This window comes from Ursus americanus, chromosome 31 (assembly GCF_024610735.1).
Source record: "Ursus americanus isolate L20-20 chromosome 31, mUrsAme1.1.p, whole genome shotgun sequence".
Lineage (NCBI taxonomy): Eukaryota > Metazoa > Chordata > Mammalia > Carnivora > Ursidae > Ursus > Ursus americanus.
The window spans coordinates 11664255-11680969 of record NC_142157.1 but is presented as its reverse complement, the minus strand read 5'-3'; the positions used below and the strand labels follow the sequence as shown (position 1 = coordinate 11680969).

At 41.7% G+C, this 16715-nt stretch overlaps 1 long non-coding RNA gene across 1 annotated transcript in view; it reads left to right on the top strand.

The window, feature by feature from the left end:
* The window catches only part of LOC148107366 (uncharacterized), a 40889-nt gene that overhangs the window by 16823 nt on the left and 7351 nt on the right, over window positions 1-16715 (top strand). The window contains exon 2 of the long non-coding RNA XR_015722496.1: window positions 8397-8448. This is a non-coding gene — a long non-coding RNA (uncharacterized LOC148107366). The remainder of the gene's footprint in view (window positions 1-8396; window positions 8449-16715) is intronic.

Below are 16715 nucleotides of genomic sequence, written 5' to 3'. Positions count from 1 at the left end.
CTCGGGTCATGGTCCCAGGGCCCTGGGTTCGAGCCCCGCATCGGGCTCCCTGCTTGGCGGGAAGGCTGCTTCTCCCTCTCACTCCCCTTGCTTGTGTTCCCTCTCTCGCTGTCTCTCTCTGTCAAATAAATAAATAAAATCTTTAAAAAATAATAAATTCTTAAAAGAAGATGCATGATTGTGTTTTCTTGGTCAGGAGAGCCCTAATTCAAATGTCTGTTTCTACCATAAGGATCAAAGGAATTCTTTGGCTGCTTTATCGTGAGCCTCAGTGGACTCTTGGCCCAAGATTTAATTGGCTCTGGGTTCCTATCGATGCTCTGCATGTTTTTCCTATCAGCCACTTTTGTTCGTGGATTAGATTCCCCTCCCCACCCTCCGTTGTCTTTGCTTTTGGCTTTGGATTAGGACTGACATTTCTACTATATTTGATCGCTATGATAGTGACTGATTTGCTAGGCATTTGGCTTGGCTGTACCTGAAGCTTTAAACTGTGAGCTTGGTGTTGTTGGGTGAACAGCACAGTAAAGAAAAGTAAGTCTTAGATTGTTCATCAATGTCATTTTAATACCATAACAGTGTTTCTGGACATCTGGAGTAAGTGTCCAAAGCAAGCTCATCAATGGTGTCCCAGGGATACATTATAAGTATTTCTGTATGTAATTCTCTCTCTTTTTATGCTGATGTTCAACAAATACTAAATGTATATTTGGCACCAAGTATTGTAGTCCAGTGTGGAAAAAAACCTTTCCTTGTATAGATTGCCATAGAGTTCCTTCCTTTTGCAAAAGAAGGAGGAAACTCCTTCCATGCATTAAGATTAAGGCATACTTGGGGCATCTCGATGGCTTAGTTGGTTGACTGTTGACTCTTGATTTCGTCTCAGGTCATGATCTCAGGGTCGTGAGATCGAACCCCTAGTCAGGCTCCGTGCTCAGCATGGAGTCTGTTTGCAATTCTCTTTCTCCCTCTCCCTCAGCCCCTCCCCCGACTTATGCACGCACGAGCGCGCGTGCTCTCTCTCTCTCAGATAAATAAGTAAATCTAAAAATAAAAAAAAAACAAAAGCAAACACAACAATGACTGGATACCACATGAATGTCATTCAACTTACTGGAGTGCATTGACAGGCCTAGATTCAAACACTTCAATTGTATAGTGATAATATAATAAGAATGGGACTTCTGTTTTGTTTCCTGCAACTCGAAGGATGGAATCCTTATATTTGTTAACTCCTAGAACAGATTAAATTCCTGGGATGGCTGGGTGGTTCAGTCAATTAGGAGTCGGACTCTTGATTTCGGGTCATGGTCTCTGGGTCATGAGCTCAGGGTCATGAGACTGAGTCCCACATAGGACTATGAGCTCAGTGCCGAGTCTGCTTAAAATTCTCTCCCTCCCTCCCTGCCCCGCCCCTCCTCCTTGCTGGCACACACACACCCACACGCACACTCTCTCTCTCTCACAGAGAGGAAGAGATTAAATTCCTAACTCTCTGTAACATAAAAATCAGTAAAAGCACATGTTGTACGATTCAAAAGCAATTTCCTTATTATACTGTAGATGACGTGCACTCTTTTGCTGCATCAAGAGAAGAGATATCAGGAATGGGTAAGATTATTTTATTTCTTTGCTGTAATGTGTTTGTATACTAAGGGGAATATTGTGCTGTGATAAGCTTTAGTTTTCCCTGATTGGTTACATTCTTTTTTTTTTTTTAAAGATTTTATTTATTTATTTGACAGAGACAGCCAGCGAGAGGGCGAACACAGCAGGGGGAGTGGGAGAGGAAGAAGGAGACTCCCAGCGGAGGAGCCTGATGCTGGGCTCGATCCCATAACGCCGGGATCACGCCCTGAGCCGAAGGCAGACGCTTAATGACTGCGCCACCCAGGCGCCCCCTAATTGGTTACATTCTACATCAGTTCTCTTTCTCATATTCCCCGGTCCTTTCTGCAAAATGGGACCGAGGATTCAGGTCATTCCTGGATGAATTTCTAAAATATGCTGTTTTCCAGCAGTAAATACGCCTTAGGTGCTTTTTATCAAAGATGTCAAGTGATTGCATTATATCATCAATATACCGTTGAGGTTTTTAATTCTTGTTGTAACAATGCATTTGAACTCAAAGGTGGAAGCTAAAGAAGGGTAATCTCTGAGATGTGAATTCAGTGCTGTGACTCTTCTAAGGAGGCATTGTAAACAGAACAGAACCATTTGTTCTTTTCCCTTCGGGAATAAGGGAAAGAAAGATTACTCAGAGCCTGGAGCCCACATGTTGATGAAAACAGTCAACACTGTATCAACTTAGTGTTGCTTCCTCTTTTAACAAAGCTGTTCATTGTAAACCGTACTACAAACATTTTCAGTTTTTCCTCTAACTTTGTCTTGGAAGAAATCACAATACCAAGTTATTACATTACCATCAGCAGTATATTACAGGCAAGGTTTTCTTTTATGGATTCACATTCCTCCTAGATAATAAAGTTATGTGGGAAGTCAGTTTTACATTTTTTAAGAGATTTTAGTGTAGTGGGTCTTCATGTTTTAGGATGTGACTATCTGATAAAAGCCATGTGACCTCTTCTCAGGGAAAATGTGTATGTGCGCCTGTGTTCATGGTTTTGCCTGTTTTCAGGAGCTCATGACTCCATGGGGTTCATTTTGGACTTAGCAGTTTGAGAGCAGAGCGGATTCTTTGATACTCATTTTGCCAGTACTGCAAATGGGACAGCTATGTGATTTAATTCGTATTTTTAAAAAGTTTTTACTGTGTGGAATTTACAGATGCAATACTAATAGTGATACACCAGAGTCCATAAACATTAATATAAGACTAAAAAAAAAAAAATAGGGGCGCCTGAGTGGTTCAGTCGGTTGAGCGTCTGCCTTTGGCTCAGGTCATGATCCCGGGGTTCTGAGATCCAGCCCCTCGTCCTGCTCCCTGCTCAGTGGGGAGGTCTGCTTCTCCCTCTGCCCCTCCCCCTGCTCTCTCTCACACACACACACACACACACACACACGCACACGCACACGCTCTCTCCCTCAAATAAATTTAAAAAAAAGAAAAAGAAAAAAAAAGTAAAAAAAAATATCAGGCTAGAAAAGCTGCTTCGTTAAATCCCCAATATAACCTAGGGCAAGAAGACAGGAAGTTGTGTTTGTGTCATTTGTACTAATAAATCTAGCCCTTCCCATTCATTTATTCAGAGGTAGCGTTGTGCACCAGGCGTGAGCTCTGTAGTTAAGTGCCTGTGTTCACCTCCCAGCTGGGCAACATCTTCGGCGTGTACCCTGAGGCAAGTTAAATGGGGACCAACTAGAGCACCTGCTTCTAAGGAGTGTAAAATAGTGCTAAGACTTCATACGAACTCGATAAATCCCCAATACACAACAAAAGAGCTATGCCAATATTTAGAATACATAAAGCAATTGTTTGGTTATGCCTTTCTGATCTCTTTTTTTGTGCCAGTTGGGTGAAATGGACTTAATCTAGGAAGAGTTTCTTAGACTTTCCTGTATTGTCCTGATTGAGCTGTCTTGCCCCAGCACAGTCTCTGGGAAGGCTGGGTAGGGCAGGGACAGATGGGTCCCCGCACTCTGCGGCAAGCCCCTGGAACGCGGATAATCTGCCGTGCTTTCTTTCCAGGCCTGCAGGCCGAAGGTAGGAAGCATTCTGCATTCCCTTTCTGCCGTCTGCTGTTTGAATTTGAGCTCATTAGATACAGGTTTTGACTCTTGAAAGAACTTAAGTCTGCTGAACAAACAAAAGATTTTGCAACAGCACTGCTAAAGCTGTTAGAAGGAGGAGATTTCAGAGCTCTGAAGTTTAGTTTTAGAAATTAGATATTTAGAAATAAAGGACGATACATTTTACAGAAATAAAATAATGACAATTTAAAAACACTTTCCAGAGTGAAGCTCTGGAAGTGACAACATTCAGGCACTAATTTTGATAATGGGTAATTTCAACAACATATGGTAACATTTATAAAAATGTGTATGTAAATGATCAAAATAAATTCATTAGACATTTATATTTCTGTCACGTACTCGTGTAGGTGTTTACTTATTCTGTAGGGTGACATGCCATGTAGCAGATGGAAAACATTAACTACTATTTTCCACACTTGTCAAAATGTTTGGTAACCATTACTCTAATTATATATACATATATATATATATAGAGAGAGAGAGAGAGAGAGAGTACCAAGTCACAGTGAAGAAAATATTCATAATAAAGTGAGCCGCTGGTGTGAAATGAACAATAAGCCAGACTTTAAAATGAAAATAAATATGAATTGGATCTTGAGCTGAGTAGCAATTTTAAATTAAAAGCCATACAGAAATAAAATGATAGAGATTTGATTTTGCTTTTTTGGATCCGTATGCAACATTTCTACGTATTTTTAGCATCTAAAAAGTATAGACTATAACTTTTATTTCACAAATCACATCTGAGAGCTAATAACAATTTGTCATTAACACAAATTTGTTAACTAACCCATAAAGAATATTCTGAAGCAGTTGGTCTGATTTTATTATTGGAACTAAGTCAGCTAAGACCTCCGTTTTTGACAGTTATGCTCAATATGAAAATCCTATGTTTAGGACTTTCAAGAATTTATGAACTACTGTTGATGTCTTTAACATCAGAGCTAAAGAATTTTAGAACTAATGAGGAGGGGGGCTCTTGGGTGGCTCAGTGATTTAAGCATCCAACTCTTGATTTCGGCTCCAGTTATGATCTCAGGGTTGTAAGATTAAGTCCTGCTCTGCACTGGGTGTGGAGCCTGCTTAAGATTCTCTCCCTTTCCCTCTGCGCCTCCCCCCTGCAGCCCCCCTTCAAAAAAAAAAAAAAAAGAACTAATGAAGAGCTAGGCAGTTATCTGGTCTACCTCTGTTATTTTATGTGAAACAGGAAGTTCCATGAGGAAGAGTTTAAATGGTTTATTCCTATTAATTAGGATCCATTATTCCTACTTTGCTTCTCAATTTTTTTCTCTTTATTTTTAGCAAAGGAAGTTCTGCAACTCTGGTGACTTTACCTTTGTTTGCTTTTATATCATAGCTTAATAGATTATACTTCTTGGTTTGCTAACTGTACTTTCTTTTGACTGTTCAGTAGAAATACTTGTCTTCAGTCTATAACCGGTTAAGCTTTCAGTGGCCATCAGAGAAACAGTTCTCAGTATCTTGATAGCTGCCTTGTAACTTTAAAAAAAAAATTATTTATTTATTTATTTATTTAGCATGATCAGGGGGAGGGGCAGAGGGAGAGAAAGAGAGAGAATCTCCAGCAGACTCTGCGCTGAGCTTGGAGCCGATCGTGGGGCCCGACTCCAAATCAAGATTGTGACTTGAGCCGAAGTTAAGAGTCAGACGCTCAACCAGCTGAGTCACCCAGGTACCCCTTAGCTCCCTAATAATTTTTACAGGACTATCTGCTGATTCACTGACAAAGAAATTAGAATTCTGTCAGATAAAAGTGAAAGAAACTTAAAAAAAAATACTTTAAAAAATAATTTGTTAAATGTAGACTGTGGTCTCTTTATAGAAGGTCTGGGTGTAGTTGGGCCTCAGGAAGATCTGAGACCAACCTTCGAATGCCATCAAGACTCTTGTGGCTCATCTGTTTTTCTGTCTGCCTTGGCTTCCCTTTTTTTTGAAATACAAATGGGTTTTTTTCCCTCTAAAAGTCTACTAGCAGGCATAAATTTAAATCTTAATAGATTGCCATTTCCAGTTCTAAGATTCTGGGACAAGGACACTGAATGGCTTAGCGTGAGTCATGTGCCTGCTTATAGACCAATTGGCTGAGGCCAGGAAATGAATTACCACCAGAACAATGTCTTGGCTCAAGTAACTACTCTTGGCCCAACCGTGTCCCCAAAGTGCGGTCATAGTGCCTCCCACCATAACCATGAGTTTTGGGTAAAGGGCAGTTCCTAGAAAAGGGGTGCCAGATAAACGATTGTCACGGAGGCCACTATGTGACCAAACTTGAGATTTGCTCTCTCCATGTGTTCCCAAATCAGCACTCCAATCTCTTCTTTCCCCAGCCATGTTGGAATAGGTCAAACATTTTAAAGCACTCTAAAGAACGTATCTTTAGATTTTACCCACACATCTTTATACTGGTACCAAGATTTTTTATAGTTTTAATTGTGCAGTGGATGATACATATGAAACACCGTATGTAACAGCAAGGGTAATTAAGAAGCACAAAAATAAACACCTGTGAACCCCCGCGCTAAGCTGAGGAAACAGCATTTACAAATGCTAGTGAAGCCGCTGGTGGGCACACTGCAGCACTCCTCCAGCATCTTACTTACTCTATTAAATAAAGGCTAGTATATTTCCCCTATTTTGGCAGGAAGACAACGGAAGGTAGTAAAGAAATACAGACTCTGGAATAAAATTCTCCCTTTTCCACTTACTAGATGTGTGAGCTTAGCAAGTGCCTTCATTTCCTCTATTCTTCATCTGTAAAATGAGATTTAAAAGAAAATGTACCCATCTCACAGAATTCGACAATTGTATGAGAAATGGGCATTTATTGTCATAGTGATAACCTGGAGTCTGGAAACAATATAAGATGAATATTCATTAACAAAGGACAATTAAACAAATTGATAGACTCAAACGGTTGACTGGGATGAAGCAATGAGCATCATACAGCTGCAGCTGTGGCTACAGGTATTTCCCTAACAGAAGGCAGGGGAACTTCTACAACATATGTGGCTGTTTCCCTGGTCCCTCTAGTTTGCAACAGTGAGGCCAGAGCTCACTCAGGTGCTTAGAGGCTGAGACAAAGAGGCTTCGTGCATACTTGGGTCATAATGGAGTGGAAAGATTATTACTGAGTTTTGGCTTTCTCCTGTGGAAGAGAAACGGGCGAAAACAGGGGCCTGGGGACCTGAAGAGAGAAGATGCAGGGAAGCTTTGATATGACTAGTCATTGGTATGGCAGAGTCAAGGTGAAAAGCAGCGGGTAAGGGATACCCTACGGTGGGGGTGGGGTGAGGGTGGGGGCAGATTGTTGGCAAACTTCAGCCCGTAGGCCAAATCCAGCCCGCCACCTAGTTCTGTATAGCCCGGGAGCTAAGGATGTTTTTTGCTTTTTGGTTTCTTTAACATAACAATGATTGAGAAATAAATTTTTTAAAATAATATTTCATGATACGTGAAAATTATGTGACGTTTCAATTTTGGTGTCCACGGGTCACATTCTGTTGGCAAATGCCATGCACGTTCATTTGCCTAGTGCCTCTGCCTGCTTACCCCCTGGCGGAGCTGAGCAGTTGTGACAGCCTCTGCGGCTCCCAAAGTCAAAAATATTCACTACCTGGCCTTTTACTGAAAAAGTTTGCTGATTCGTGCCTTATGGCATAACCCGCGGATTTTAGGAAGAGATGCTACAACTTAATTCATGCTGAGCACTCACTTTTGCCTAGTGTGGCTCTAAACTCCTCACGGGTATTTAATATAATCCTGTGAGTAACACTAAAGATGGGTACTGTTACTATCCCCATTTCACCAGTGAGAAATCGAGACACCCAGGCAGTGTGTCCAATGCCATGCCATTAGTGAGTAGAAAAGCTAGGATATGAACCTGGGCTGCCTCATCCCAGAGCAGTAATGCTTCATCTCCGGTTTAGTTTTATTTCTTGCCTGTTACGTAATTCCTGCCGGTTTCCCTCGGAGTGTCAGTACTGCTGTGTAAACAGTTGCTCCCTGGGTCTCCGTCTTACTGTAGACACTCGCAGGATTGCCCGAGGCACAGCGTCAGTGGTGGAGGACTGCAGTCTGGAGGAATGGTTCCAGTTTAATCCTGGGTTTTACATTTGACGACATCCTAGAATACAGGAGATCATCGTGTGCGCGCGCGCATGCGTGTAATATACATAGACCATGTCCAGGATTCACCCCAAACGGCGGAGAGTATTTGCCCTTGAAGCATGAATGGATAATGCACAATTGGCAGATTCCTACATTTTTATTCTATGTAGTTTGAAATTTTTAGGTGAAGTTGTAGTCTTTGTATTGCCATCAAAAAAACACAGCAATAACAACCCTATAGAATACGGTGGAAAAAACCCTCTGAACCGGTTTTTCCTTTTGTGAGGTAAATTAGCCTAACCCTCCAGTGATTATCTTAGATATTGAGAAGAGATAAATTGTTTAATAATTCAATTACCCAGGATAGGCCTCGACGGAAGAGAGATTATCCAACCACCAAAAACTGCCCTGCTTTTCTAATTGGGATATGCCCAACTTAATCAGGAGTGGAGGACGCCCTTTCTTCTTTTCAGAGATACACGATGGCACTGGGCTTCCTTTTTAGTTTACTTTAAATCCAGTATAATTAATACACAGTGTTATATTCGTTTCAGGAGTACAACATGGTGATTCGACAATTCTGTACGTTATTCAGTGCTCATCGTGGTAAGTGTACTTTTAATCCCTTCCACCTATTTCACCCATCCCCCACCCTCTCCCCTCTGGTAACCATCAGTTTGCTCTCTACAGTAAGACTGCTTTTTGGGAGGAACCTGGTTGGCTTAGTTGGTAGAACACGCAGCTCTTAATCTTGGGGTTATGAGTTTGAGCCCCACATTGTAGAGTTTACTTAATAAAAAAAATATTTTTAAAAAAAGAGTCTGTTTTTTAGCTTGTCTGTCTCTGTTTTTTCCTTTGCTGGTTTGTTTTGTTTCTTAAATTTCACATAAGAGTGAAATCATGATATTTGTCTTTCTCTGACTGACTTATTTCACTTAGCGTTATACTGTCTAGCTGACATGTATGTGTATATATATATATATATATATATATATATATATATATATATAATCTTTATCCATTCATCTATTTATGGACACTTGGGCTGCTTCCATATTTTGGCTATTGTAAATTATGCTACAGTAAACACAGGGGTGCATATGTCTTTTTGAACTAGTGTTTTTGTACCTGTTAGGAACATACCCAGTAGTGAGATTACTGAATCATATGGTAGGTCTATCTTTAATTTTTTGAGGAACCGCCATACTGTTTTCCACAGTGGCTGCACCAGCTTGCATTCCCAACAACAGTGTAAGAGGGCTCCTTTTCCTCCCCATCCTCACCAACACTTGTTTCTTGTGTTTTTATTTGAATCATTCTCTTAAGCATGAAGTGATATTTCATTGTAGTCTTGATTTGCATTTCCCTGATAAGGAGCGATGCTAAGCATCTTTTGATGTATCTGTTGGTCATCTGCATGTTTTCTTTGTAGAAATGTCTGTTCCTGTGTTCTGACTGGCCTTTCTCTTGACATAAGATATTCACATGTTAGAGGATGAAACTCCATGCCGATGGCTTCATCTGTTTGACTTTCCACTGGTGGGAGTGGGAGAGGAAGTTTCTTCTTTGCTCAAAGATTAAGGGAAACCAGTACTAGGCTTTGCTCACATGTGATACCTGCTTCCCCTTTAAGATGGTGAGGAATGTGCTTTTCTTCCTAGATAACTGTGTACTCAGAAGGATTACATCCGTGTCTCTTGCCTCTTCCCCCTCCCCAAAACTCTCACCCCCACTTCCCCAGGACCAAGAGAAAGAATGCTGCCACATGTTTGGCTACTCAAGGCTGGAAAGATATGGCAGAGCCTCCAGCACCCAGCCATCACTCATACCTTGCCCTACGCCCTCAGCTTTGGACAGTGTGAGGAGTGGGGTCCGGTCTTCTGAGCTCCTCTTGGTATCTTGGAAGACTGTCTCAAGTTTAGTAAAAAATAGTAGAAAATGCTGCTTCCATTTTTGATATGGCATTCAAAGGGAAGTAACTGAACAAGCTGGGCTTTTCGGGGCTTCTTCTCTTGCAATATTGAATACAGGCTCCCATGGTAGGAAAATAATCACATGACACACAACACAACATTGCAAATTTTTTTTTGCATTCAAAGTTTAAAAATTAGGATAAAGACAAACTTTGTTTCTTGGGAAGGACTATCTCTTTCTTCTTTCTTTCTTTCTTTCTTTCTTTCTTTTAAGAGTTTATTTATTCGGTTGACAGAGAGAGAGAGGCAGCGAGAGAGGGAACACAAGCAGGGGGAGTGGGAGAGGGAGAAGCAAGCTTCCTGCTGAGCAGGGAGTCCTATGCAGGGCTTGATCCCAGAGTGCTGGGATCATGACCTGAGCCAAAGGCAGACGCTTAATGACTGAGCCACCCAGTAGTCCCTATCTTTTTATTTCTGAGATTATCTTCTTTCTGCTTTGGTCAGGGCAAGGAATGCCCTTTTATGAAATTAAGACGTCCTATAACTTGCAAGAAACTGTTCTAGGTCCTCAGGGGTTAGCAGTGGAACCACAGGAAGCCTCTTAACACAAGAGCAGATTTCAGAAAACAAACAAATACATAATGTTATGTAGTAAGTAATTATGTAATGAGTGCTATGAAGAAAAATCAAGCAAGGGCAGGAGTCTAAGCAGTGGGGCTCCACCTTGGCTCAACACTGGAAACACCTGGGAGCTTTAAGAAATGCTGAAGCCTTCATTCCCCCTGGATAGATTCTATTTCAGTTACTCTGGAGTACAGCTTGGGCATCAGGTAGGTCTAATGTACAGCCAGAATTGAGAACCACTAGGTTAGAGAGTGACATAAATGCTCCTTTAGGTGGGTGGTCAGAGACCGCCTCTCTGACTCAGTCACATGGGAAGCATCCCAAAAGAGGACAGACCGTGAGCCAAGAGCCTATCTGAAGTGCAATCCAAGTAGATGGACCACACAGGCCAAGTCCTGGGGTGAGTGCACGCTTGGTGTGCTCTCGGGATGGAAAGGTTATGTATTTGGGTGGAGCAGAGTGAGCCAGGGGGAGAGTAAGAAAGCATTAGGTTGGAGGGGGAAGCAGGAGCCAGGTCACTTAGAGCCCTGGAGGCCATGGAAGGAACTTGGGTTTATTCTAATGTGATGGAGAAGCCACAGGAGGGTTTTAAGCAGGGGAGTGAAATAATTCAATCCATCTTTGGAAAGGATTATCCTCGCAGCTTTATGGAGAATAGGCTAAGTATCAGGTGCAAGAGGGGATGTAGGGGACCAGTTAGGAAGCTTGTGCTGTAGATCAGCCTAGAAATAATGATGGTTTAGACCCGAGTGCTAGGAGATCAAGGAGCGAAGAAATGATTGGATTAGGGATAATTGGGAAAGGTGGAGCCAAAGGAATTTGCTGCTAAATTGGATGCCAGGTGTGAGAGAAATAAGTCAGGGATAACTCCTAAGCTTTTGGCTTGAGCAGACATTTTTGGGTGGATTGGTGGTGTCATTTGCTAAGCTAGATGACACCAGAGAAACAGATTTGTGTTGGCAGGAAGGGATCAGGAGTTCTGTTTTTGGACATGTTACATTTGAGATGAAATGATGCTGGGATAATAAATGGTAGGGTTTCCCTTGCTGTGAATATCGTCGATTGGGAAACAGTTGGTAACATTGGTCCCTTAATTTCAGAAGTTGCACTATTCTGTAAATATTGTAAGGCAGTGCCTTCGTGCTGTGGAGCACGATTAGGAATTGTGTTAGTGTTTACAAATCTCTCCCGGCAAAATATGCCTAAAGGAAATTGGAGGATTTCCGGTTTTAAGAAATTAACAATCTTTTACCAATTAGACTGTCGAAATCAAATGTTCCTGGTTTTATCATTTTCCTGAATTTCCTACATTTCTGGCCAAATTAAAGCATCAGTCTAATGTTGCCTACATTATGGCAAAATTAAAGCATCAGTCTAATATTAGCCTGGGGGATTTCCAAAGGAATATATTCACAACAATGGCTGAACTAAAGACTTTCAGTTTCATGTCACTGTCTGTGTGTAAAATAAAGACACCTATGATTTTATGAGATCTCTGTATCTATTATAGCACCTCAGAAGATGAAAATCAAGAATTTTGTAACCTAGAAAAAATATCTTTTCTTCCAGCACCATGGGTGATACCAGAGTACAATGTGTTATAAATGCTGAGAGATGTTAATATCTGGTAGAGTCATAGTGGATGTCTGATTTTCCCCCTATTATTTGGCCAATGGAACAGTAAAATAATTCCTTATAACGTCAGCAGCCACATTGTGAATTTGAGCGTTTGTGAGTAGAGTTCCCCTGTGGCTCAAAATGTCTGAAAAGGAGTCAGAATCCAGAGTGTGATATTACGACCTCTTTCAAGTGCGAATAAAATGAAGGGTCCTTCCATGTTTCTCTGGCAATAAAAGCAAAAAACTAATTACATTTTTCTTTCACAAAAAATAAAATATGAAAGAAAAAGTCAAAATTCCCAAGAATCCGAATGTCTTTCAATGTAGCTCATTTCCTAACACCCAGTAATTTTTATCACTAGGTAGACAAACCTCCACATTGAGAATGTATTTGGCAAAATTGATACAAAAGCAATAAAACCATCCCATGGGGACAGAAGCGGCATTTTGTAATTTCATTTGTCGTGAATTTATTTGCAACTAGACTGTCGCCATCTGGACACTAGTGACATTAAAAGCATGTCTATGTTGTGCCTATTTGGGTCACCTTTTGGGGTAATTTGAAGGGTGTCTTCATAAATACAAGCAGCCTAAGTAACCGAGCATTAGTGAGGTCCCTACGGAGTTTTTTAGGTCCATAATGTTTCTACTGATTTCTTTTTGTAGATCTATGACGTGAATCCCCAAAGTAGAGCTTCGTATATTTGTTGAGGAATAATCACACACACACACTAAGCCTGCTTCTCAGAGGCTCCCCAGAGTGCTCTCTCTTGGTCCCAAAAGGTAGCTTTCAGTGGTGCTGGGAACTGGAAGGGACATTGGGAGCAGCAACTCCAGGGGACCCCGTTCTCCCTCTGCCTCCGCTGTCAGTCTTTTTTGTGATCTTTTCACGGTCGTGAAAAAATTTTAAAAACATGACCTGACGAAAGCTGACAACGAAATCCTACCGGCACAAATAAAAATCGGTCTTCGTTGCAGTTCTAGGGCTCACACACGCACAGACATCTGATAGAAATGCTAACATATGTTTAACATTTGCTTTGTGCTCTCCATGCATCACTAATCCTGAAAACAGCGCTGTGATGTAGGTATTGCTATTAGCCCCATTTTACAGATGAGGAAATGGGCCTTAGAGATTAAGGAACTTGTCTCAGTCTGTCCACCAAATGGAGCAGCTGGAAGTGCTGTTGGGTTCTCCAAACAGTCACATGGGCAAAACCTCCAAGAGCAACCAACACAGTCTTCCAGGCTTCTGGGCTCTTGACTAACCCCACACAGGGCATTCACCGCTCCTCCCCACCAGTGTTTCAGGAGACCCACCACATCGCTAGGCCCTTGGGTAGAGGGTAATTAATACCTGTCCTAAATAAGCAATATCCTGGAGGCTTAAGAGAACTAAAGATATTTAAAGCTAGATTCAGCCAACGGACCCTATTGACTCACCTGGCAAAATCCGGTCCATGGGGAAAAAGGAAAGAGCAATAATTATCCAATAAAACTCCCCTTCCTTTTCCTGAAAGTTAATTTGAGAAGGGATATGTAAAAACCTAGAGTCGAAAGGGATCTTTAAAGGCAAAGAACAGGTCAATTCTAGCTTCTTTTTATTTTAATATAATTCGTGAACATGAGTCTTTGTTTTAAACTTTTATATACTGTGAAGTTTCATAATAACAAAAGACGGCTGGTGTTCAGATCTTAAGCTTCTCCAGAAGGAAAAGCCTTGTCTTGAAAGCAGTTCTAGCTAAAAGCTTCAGCAAGCTCTGGCAACGGCTTGACTCATGAACAACCTTGTTCTTTCTCAAGCTGTTCCACTCAATTGCTGCTTCACTCCTTGCCAAATGGTTGGGCTACCCTAAGCCCTGCTGCCTCCCAGAATTCATCTGCAGGCACATTTGCCTTGTCGCCTCTCCGGATTAATCTGGTTCTGTGCACCTGAGCAGGGGACAGATCCGAAGGCTGTAATGCACTGAGGCAGTATTTTCCCTTTGGACTGCCAGCCCGAGTCAGGCCCAAGTGGGTGGTGATTCAAGTTGAAACGAACGTTGGCTCAGTCCAAGCTCTTGGTTTTGATCTGTGGGAAAACTTCTTTGTAATGCGTGCCAGGGGAATGCAATTTAAAATAATAATAATAATAATATTCAGGGAATTGTTATATAAGAGTAGGAGTGCTTTATGGTCCCTTGGCTGGGCTGTTTAAAATGCTGTATTACGGGGGGAAAACGTAATGTGGAAGAATATTGCAACCAAGGCTTTGGTGTAAAGCATACCCTTTTTTAAAAAATGGAGTTTAAGTGCCCCTTTAGAGGACTTTGAGGCCATCCTGTGACTTTTCAAGTCACCCCATTTGCTGCTGTTGAGGTTTTCTCCCAAATCTTGAAAGTATTAGAAGGTGATGAATCACAAGAGGCAGCTTCTTATTCTTGTCCTCATCACCAGGCATGAGACTATAGGACTATATAATATCTTTTAAAAAGTGTCTGCAAAAGGAGATCTCTTGAATTCTAAGATTGATTTACATTTTAGGTGAATTTTGACTTGGAACAACACAGGCCCAGATTGACATTGAGGCCACTTATTTCTCCTTTCCCCTCGTTTGACTGGCTTTTATCTGTGGAATGCAGTGGATAGTTGTGAAAAATTATGCGAGTAACTTTCACAAAAAAGTTTTAAAACGTGGGTAGTTGAAATGATTGCTTCAGTTCTCCATGTGTTAATGTTATGCAGACATATCAGTTATAGCGCAATTATTTGTACTCCTGTTTTTATTTCTCTGGTTAATTATTTTTTAATATTAATATTTTAAAGCATATCTAATGCTCGCAGGTCCTGAGAATGTGCATAAAAACAATCTGCTTAAACTAAAATCTATTGTAATATGTGTCTAAAAATGAAAACTTATCAATCACAAACAAACGCCGTACTTTAGGCAGAATATTCCCTATAAAATTATTTCCTCTTTCCTGTATGTATGAAAATTTGCATAATCAAAGTGAAAAAAAAAACTATACTTACCTGATGGGACCTGATGTAACTTTCCCATTAAAACACCCAAGAAGATACACAGAGGGCAAAAACTGGAAACAGTACCGCGAAAGTAAGGGGGGGGCCAGGGAGACTGTTTCCAAAGTTGAAAGACAATTGCGCTATTTTATCACTGAGGTTGGGCTAAGGGACGCATTCTGGGGCTCTGTGTGCTGTGAATTCGAACCGAAAGCAGCAGGGATAACAGCAATAAAGAAAAAAAAAGCCTTTGATTTACTTCAACTGCCTGCCCAGAACCAGGAGCTCTCTTGGACTGGAACACCAAAGAAGCGTTCAGCCGGCTCCCTGCTGCGCACCAGCTCTGCCGTAAGCGGCTCAGAGCTCCGGCCGCTCCGCGCTTACGCGCTCCCAGCCCCGCCACCGGGCTCTTCCCTTTCTACGTCCGCTCAGGCTCCGCCGCTCCTGCCACATCGCCCAGGCAGCGTCCTTGGTGTCCGTATAAAATGATCTTTACGGAGGAACTGTCGTCCGGGGGAAAGAAAGAACCCCAAGCATAGGGTCTTTCTGCAGGGGAAGGGTTCACAACTGGGGACCGGTCCCCAGTACCTGTAATAACATCCATCAGGACAAAGTATTGGTGACCGTGGCTTAGGGATTAAAGCCACGCTGTTAGGCTGAGTTGGTCTAAACCCACATAGTTACTCTTTCAAGGGCTCTTCATTTTGTCTGCAGATTCTTCTATTGGGTGCAATTTTCCTTTGGCCTAAACATTTTCTGCTGCTATTTCTTGCAAGCGACAGTCTATTGGCAATGAATTCTCTCAGCCTTACTCTTTGAAATTTTACTCTGAAAATTTTGCTGGATATGGAATTTTAGTTTGTCGGTTTTCCCCCCTTTTCAGGACTTTAAAGATGTGGGTCTGGTGTTTTCTGGTTTTCATTGTTTCTGGGAGAATTCAGCCATCATTCTCATCATTATTTCTCTTAAAGCAATCCCGCCCCCCCCGCCCCCCCCCGCGCCCCCCCTTCCGCCCCCCCCCCCCCCACCATGGATGCTCCTAAGATGTGCTCTTCATCTTTTGGGTTTTAACAGTCTGACTCTGTTGTGTCCAGGAGCAGTTTTCTTCATGTTTATCCTGCTTGAAGTCTCCTGAGATTCTTGAATCTGTGGGTTGGTATCATTAATCCAAGAAATTTCTCAACCATTATTTCTTCAGATTTTTCCTATGTTCCACTCTCTCTCTTTCCCTTGGGGACTCAGTTTCATGCACAATGTTAGGTCTTCATTGTTACTGTCCCACAGAACTCAGATTCTCTCTCTTTTTAACCTCATTCCGCCCCTCCCCACCTTTGTTTAGTTTAATCTGAATAATTTCAGTTGGCTTGTCTAGAAGCTCGCTGATTTATTTTCCTCTGCTGTGTCTAGTCGGCTGAATCCATTGAATGATTCTCTTATCTGTTACGTTTTTATTTCTTTTTAGTTTTTAATTTTATTTATTTTTACTTTATTTTTTTTAAGATTTTATTTATTTGAGAGAGAGAGTGCGCGCACAAGCTGGGGGGAGGGGCAAAGGGAGAGGAGAAGGAGACTCCCTGCTGACCCTGACAAGGGTGGGGGGCTCCATCCCAGAACCCAAGGATTGTGACGGGAGCCGAAGGCAGACGCTTAACCCACTGAGGTACCTAGGCACCCCTGCTATGTTTTTATTTCTAACATTTCTATTTGTTTCTTTTTT